General features: G+C 44.0%; 1 long non-coding RNA gene across 1 annotated transcript in view; it reads right to left on the reverse strand.

Moving 5' to 3' along the window:
* The window catches only part of LOC121096437, a 366,656-nt gene extending 365,365 nt beyond the window's left edge, over positions 1-1,291 (reverse strand). The window contains exon 1 of the long non-coding RNA XR_005830502.1: positions 386-1,291. This is a non-coding gene — a long non-coding RNA (uncharacterized LOC121096437). The remainder of the gene's footprint in view (positions 1-385) is intronic.
* Between the last annotated feature and the right edge of the window lie 5,899 nt (positions 1,292-7,190).

A 7,190-nucleotide genomic window follows, 5' to 3' on the forward strand; every position in this document is an offset into this window, starting at 1 on the left:
CACGCAGGCTGGAGGCAGCAGTTGGGTGGCCCCACTACCCTGCAAGGAGAAGCACCAGAATGTTCCAGGGTTCTGGGCCGGGCTGGCAGCAGGGCTGCAGCGCCAGACACAAATTCACCATTGTTTCTTAGCTTTTTTTGAGGTATATTTAAAACTTTTGTAGAAAAAAATGCCTTTCTCTATGCCTCAAGCACCTTCATTCCACAATGAGGGCACAAAAGCGCCGGGCAGGTGAGGGAGTCACGGCCACCCTCCCGCAGCGGTGCCCGCCAAAACGGGAGCTGCGCTGCCGCGCAAACCCCTCAGCGTGAGGAAGGCCGAGCTGGGGGGTCACGGCTGCCTCGCTGTCCCCACACCCCTCACCACCCCCTTGCCTTCCCCTTACCCAGCTGCCCTCAGCACCCTCAGGGACGCCCCCGTCTCGCCGCTGGGTGAGGAAAGATCAGTCCCCTCGCCATCAGCAACTGCTTTGCGCCTCGGGAAATAGCGAAGCGCGGGAGGCCGGCGCTGGGGGCGGGAGGCAGCGCGCGCCGCCCGCACGGCCGCTGCACACGGCTGCCGCGCGCGGGGCGGGGAGGCGGGAATCGCCTGAGGGCTCAGGCTGGCCGCGGGCAGCCCTTGGCACCGCTGTCCCCGCTTTTCCCTGACCAGGGAAATAAATACTTGATGCATTGCACCACCTGCTGGTTTCTGTATATCGGACACATGAGCATCTCCTCACAGGTTAAGAAAGAAGGGTTTCGCGGGTGGTTTTCGTGGGGTGTAAGGCTCCTGCGGTTTCTTGCACATGGGCATTTCCTGAAGATTTTCCTCCTTGTCAAGGAATTAAAGTGCCTCTAAATAAGCAGCCTAAGAAAAGGCACCTCCTGGAGAAACGACAGGCAAATCAGTGCGGAGTTTAGGGATTTCTCTCAAGTACAATCGTCAAAATCTAGGCTTCTCCCTATCCCTTGAAAACAGAGCCTGGTAAATTTTGCAGAGGCCTTGGGGAATTATTTTCTGAAGTGATCCATTGATGGTGGGCACTTCTATTTGCTCAATATATCTAAATCAGGCTGCCTGCCTGTAAAGGCACTTGCATTTCACGAAGCCCCAAGCTGCTGCTGTTGGACCCCGTGGCCCTGTGAAGGGGGTTCGGCCTGGCCACCCGCAGCCCACCATCACCTCAGCAAGCCCTAGATGGCTGTCAGCGGTGACTTATTTCAGCCAGTTTCCTTTCTGGGCTTGATTCACCCCAACTGAAGTCATGTTCATGAACTTACTGAAAGTTGCTCCTTGCTGTTAATTTACAGCCTGGTGAAGGCAAAAGGAAGAGATTTGTATTCCCCTCCCCACCCCACCCCCCCCACCCCCCCCCGGGAGTGACTTGAGATAATAAAAATATGAGGAAATAAATACATTAAAATTATATTATATAGAGGAAGGACACTCACCTCTTTTTCTTCCTTTAAATTCAAGTGCAGTACTAACTAAACCAGTAACACTAGAGACAGCTGATACATGCAGGAATTATTGGGGGACTATTGTCTTGCAAAAAACAATATAACTTGCATTTTAACCAAGTAATTATTGCCTGCAGCAGTTAATGTAACATAGTGATAGTGCTGAGGATTTGTGCAAAGAGGAAAGCGTAGCTGGCTTTTAGTCTCTTCCAGCTCTGTGCCCAAATAATTCAATTTGCATTTCCCCTCATCTCCTCTGCTTGTTAATAGCTATGCAGCAACTTGCAGGACAGAGGTCTGTTTTCAGATGTGTTCCTGGTACAGGGATGAGCCTACAGACACCAACACAGCTGGGCACTGAGAAGCACTACAGGTCTGTTCAATGACACCTCTACTGTAATCCTTGCCATATCTGCCATTTTAGTCTGCCTTGCAGCAGCACCTCCTGAATACCCACACCACCCTGTAGCGCTTCACATTCCTGTCTGGCCTCCTATTTTCCTAATGATGAGACCCTGTTTTACAATTAGTGCCATCACAGCAAGAACTAAACAAAAGAAAACTGGCTAGCTCCATAGTGTATTCGATTTAAAGAAAAAAAAAGTTTCCCTTTACAGGGCCCAGCAAATGTCCAAGGTTCAAACAAAGTACAAGGTGCTAACGAACAGAGTCTTGACAAACCTTGTTTTCCTGCACAGGGGCTCAGTACATAATGTTTTCATTCAGCTGCTACTGTTCAAGCATGGAAAGTGTTGGTAAAGAAATCCCACAGAGTTCAGACAACCATTTTCCTAACTTAAGCTTCCCCCTCCGCTCCTCCCCCCTGTTTGCCTTTCGGGCCTCTGCCAGTCAAAACATAAATATTCATCAGCTGATATTTGCAGTAGCTGTGAAGTTATGAATAAGGCCAAACGCCTTTCCCTCCTGCCCCATCTGCAAAATGGCAGCTTCTGGTCTTAGCTCATGGTCAAACAACACTTTCCAAAATCCCCAAAGTGCACTTGCAGGCTTTTCAAATTCAGTCGGGTTTTTAATGCACAAAGCAGAAATGCTGTCTACCTAATATTTACCCTGGGATTACTGAAATATATATAAATATATATATAATTTTGCTATGCTTTAAACTTTGTGATGCCTTGACGTAATAGACAGAAGTGTTGGCAGCTCAAAATGTTGGTTGGTTTATTTCAGGGGACATGACTGCTGCAGGTTTCCTTTCTGAATCAAATACCAGACACTTGAACCATTTGTTGTGCAGAAAAGAGAAACAGCTTTTATTCTTAATGCTGGTTTCTTAACCACCTGGGTGCTGTCAGAAGGAGCCACATGCACTGGAAAACACTTTTAATAAGACTCCTTTAAGCCCGTCTTAAACCCTGGATCCTGAAAAATGGAATCCCAACTGCCTGTCATACATGCTTTCTCTCTGCAGATTAGCAAGAGGCTGCTGCTTTACAAATGTTCCGTTCTCACAAAGCTTGGAATTATGCTCTTAAACCTAGCATCGGTTAGCAAAAGAGTGAGACATCTGATGTATCCACACCAGCAAAGTCAAAAGCAGAGATGTCAGAGAAACAAGACAACAGTGCAGAGCCTTAATGAGTCTAATTCAGCTGGGTACCATTCCACCCAAAAGACCTTTACTGATGGACCCAGATGGGAACCTCAAGTCAAACCATCACTGGATCTTAGAGGCTTAAAAGTCCTAAATGCCTAGAGTCATTGGGAAGTTCTAATAAAGAGGCTCAGAGACATTCAGGATCAGGAAAGCAGTACACCCATTCATAGCCTGGGTCACACTAATTACTCATGTAAACTGTCTTATCTTTTCTGATTCACATAGGTTCAGCCACTAATAAAAAAGAACAAACGCCCAAAACATCAAAAGGAAAGGGATAGGCTTAGTAAGTTTCAGGGATGTTGCAGTCATCTAATCTGATTTTCACCATGAAAAAAACAGAACATTTCACCCAACAAGTCTTCAATATTTTGTGGTCAAGATAAAGTCTATCTTCTCAATAAAACCATCTATTTTTTATTTAAATACTGCAAAGGACAATTTACCACATCCCTTGGGAACACACCAACACTAATAACCCTTGCTGCTGCTAAAAAAAAAAAAAAAAAACACACAAAAAAAAAACCAAAACCAAAAAAACCCCACCCAACAAAAATCACCCCACACTTTGTTTTTAATATCTTCAGCTTCGGCCACTGGATCCTGTATGTCTTTGTTTTGAGATGAAAGACCCTCAAAATCATCTCGCTGGCACATCCAAACCAAAATCAGGTACTCTCTCCACCTCCTTAATAATCAGCTATGTACAATTCTCGGTATATTTGCACTGACACAAAGGCTGCACAAGTGTTAGGTCCTGCATGTCTTCCACCTCCAAGCTAAAAGCAGGCTTTATGAAATCAGACCCAAGTTCACCAGCAGATTCAGTGAGGACCTCAGGCAGCCTCTAGCTAACGTGTCTGGAGAACAGCAAAACCAGTAAGCCCAGGGAGCTGCACATTGGCTAGGGCTTTATTCTTCAGAGGCACTCAGCTATGGACATAAACAAATTCCAAAAAGGCATGATCAGGGCAGGAAAATGTATAAGGCAGATGTTAGATAAATACCTTAGCATGGCTTCTCTGCTTCTGCATACAAGTAACTACTTTGTGTGTGCACATGTCTGGGATGCATTTATACATTTAAGATCAAAAGGCAGCCCCTTAGCCAGACACATGTGCAAAATTTGGTTTTGCAGTCCTAAATCACCTGCTGGAATTAGCTTAGGATCACTTGATTTAGAAGATTTTAATTCACAAAGAGAAAATAATATATCAAGAATTGCTGCTTGTGACACTAAATGCCCTGTAAAGTTACATACTGACTGTTTTCTTGCAGCAAATTACACTACACCCCAAAATCTAAAGTTCTTTCTAGGCTGATGACCCCATTCTTATCAGCTGCTTACATACTATTGTGCTACTTAAAAGCATCTTGTTGGAGCAATGGAAGTGTCTTTGTGACAGCACAAGTGAACAGTAATTGACACACTTCACTGAACATACTCATATTGAGATGAGCTGTTCTAGCATTAACATGATAACACTGCATTGCAGGATGGTCTAACTACAGCCAGCATTAAAAACAAAAACAAGAAAAAAAAATAATCACAGCAACACCTTTCCACAACCAATGAGGTGGCAGGGAAAGGAGTGTATGCCAATTCCAAGTAGAAAAGGAAAGAGAAACTTTGAGGAATTTCTCCTTAGCCATTTTCTCAAGAGGGTGGGAAGGTGAGACTGGAAAAAGCCAGCTGTGAAGAAAGGAATGTAACTTAACTAGGCTGTCTTCTCTGTAAAGACATCTTTACTTAGATGCATCGTGTTATACAGCATGCTTTTGTAAAGATTTCAAACTCTTTAGAAAATGTTAGTAAGTCACTGCTCTTTTCTAAGCATCAAAAGCAACAAAGCTCAAAATATTGTCTCCTGGGTTACCATGTATTAATATATGCTGTAATACACATATTATTTTCCCTGTATTAATAGCCAAAAAGCTTCTGTTAGAAGCAATAAAAATCCTTCAAGGTAAATTATCCAGTGTGTTGCAGAGAAGATTTAGTCAGAATGGAAACTTTCTCCATGACTGTGCTGCACTCACAGCTCTAGACAACATGGCAGCAGCGCACAGTGTTGGCTTAGAGATGCTTTATGTTGTAGCCAACATCTTTGCTCATCATATAGTACTGAAGAATTTCAAACACACAGTAAACAGCAAACAAATTAATAAACAAGCTTGTGGGCTGGAAGTACTCTACAGTTCCTTGTTCTTTGAATACACTCTACATCCTCTATAACTAACAATACAACTCCCATCCATATCAGAGCAATAATGGAAAAAGGACTGAGAATCAAAAGGAATACATTTTATCTTTATATCTTTATGATAAAAGTGCCTTTCTGTGATAGGTCAAAAGTATGTTTTTATGCTTGCTGGGGGGACACATACACTCAAACCCAACACACTTGAAACTGATAAAAAGCAGAGCACACAGATGGTTTACCATTCATCAGCATGCCAGCAAATTATATAGGTTGTGTGTGGTTCTGTAGTCTGTTAGGCTGCAGTTACAAACCTACACATAACTACTTGCAAGTGACTATCCATAGACTAACATGAGAACACAATGTCAATGATGCACCATGAGATCTTCTCTGAGTTTCTCAGGCACCACTGAATAACCAGAAAGTAAGTTGGAGCTATAACTATCAGAGATGTCTTTCAAGCATGCTGTACAGCTGTGGCAGTCTTCCAGGTTATCAGTGAGCACATAAAAAGCAAAGGTTGGGAGACTGAATCCAGTTAAGGTGTAGTTTATGGATAGATAACATGGAGAGTGAAGTATGGAAGTCATAAGGTACTTGTTTATTTCTACATTAAAGTGTGCATGTCATGCACCAGGGCTGTTTGTTTTTCTGTTCACACAAGATGCCCAGATACTCAGTATCAACTTTGTAACAGGGCAATCTTGGCTGGAGTAACTGTACAAGCCTTGCCAAACTAGGAACAATCATCACAACCTTGCCACAGAATTTGCTGTTTTACCCCCACTGTTGTCTCAAAATTCCTGGTAAGAGTGACAACCACACACCTGGCGTGACAGCTGTGAGCCCCACAAATTCAAATACTATGGGGCTGATGGGATGCACACAAAACTTCCAGGAAAACAATGAAAACTTCAGTAGGTGAAGGTAGGGAGTGATGAGCCTGTAGGTTCAGATTCTCAGCTGACAGATCAGTACAACTTCACAGGTTGCAGCAGAACTGTGCTAGCTCACAGTTTGGTCCTAAACATTTTGGACAAAGATCGTATCAGCATCTAAACAGATGAAGTGGAAAGAATGTTGTAATGGTGGTGGGCTTCTTTGTTTATTCAAATGCATGACCCTTACAGCAGAAGTTCTGTAACAGCAAACCCTAACCTCCCTGGCCCTGGGACAGCACTGCTAAGCGAGTACCGTGATGTAGCAAGACCACTTTTGCTAGCCTCCTGTTTAAGTTCTTCACCGTGGCTGTAGGCGGTGTGTAACCTGAGAACCAGGGACTGGGTTCCTCTGCCTTGAAGATCCACTCAGTGTTTTCTCTACCGACTTAAAGTGATGCTGAAGCACTACAGGCTGCCTGTGGCTTACATCAAACTCCCACCTATGCAGATTCCCTTGTCCCATCTAGGAAACCAGCATAACTAGACTTCAACTTTACTCCTGGGTAGGGGGCTCGTGAAAAATGAAAAAAAATCCTACCTCCTTGCCAAAAGTCCTTCACTAACACCTACATCTGTCCAGACCTCATTTTGAAATATTTCCAAAGGGCAAAGACTCTGTCCAAAGGCCTCCGGCATCTCTCTCTCATTCCAGCTTCCCTGTGAGATCAAAACCAAAGCAAAGGCTGGTGCAGACAGAGTGCCAATATGCAAGATGCAATGAGATGCAATGCCACAACAAAGTGAAGATGGATGCTGGGCACCCCTGGACCTGCCGCCATGTGTTAAAAGCCATGGAACAAACTCATCAGTAGCCAGTAAGGAAATGAGGTGGATTATTGCCAGCTCTTATTCTTTATTTGCAGATACATTCTGTTGTTGTGCTTTCCTGAAACTGCGACTGAGTTCTGTTTTTCCTAATATAAATTTCTCTGTCTGTGACTCTTTCAAAGAGCTTGCCACTGTAGTTTCTTGTATGAAGGGTGAT

Source organism: Falco naumanni, chromosome 12 (genome assembly GCF_017639655.2).
Source record: "Falco naumanni isolate bFalNau1 chromosome 12, bFalNau1.pat, whole genome shotgun sequence".
Lineage (NCBI taxonomy): Eukaryota > Metazoa > Chordata > Aves > Falconiformes > Falconidae > Falco > Falco naumanni.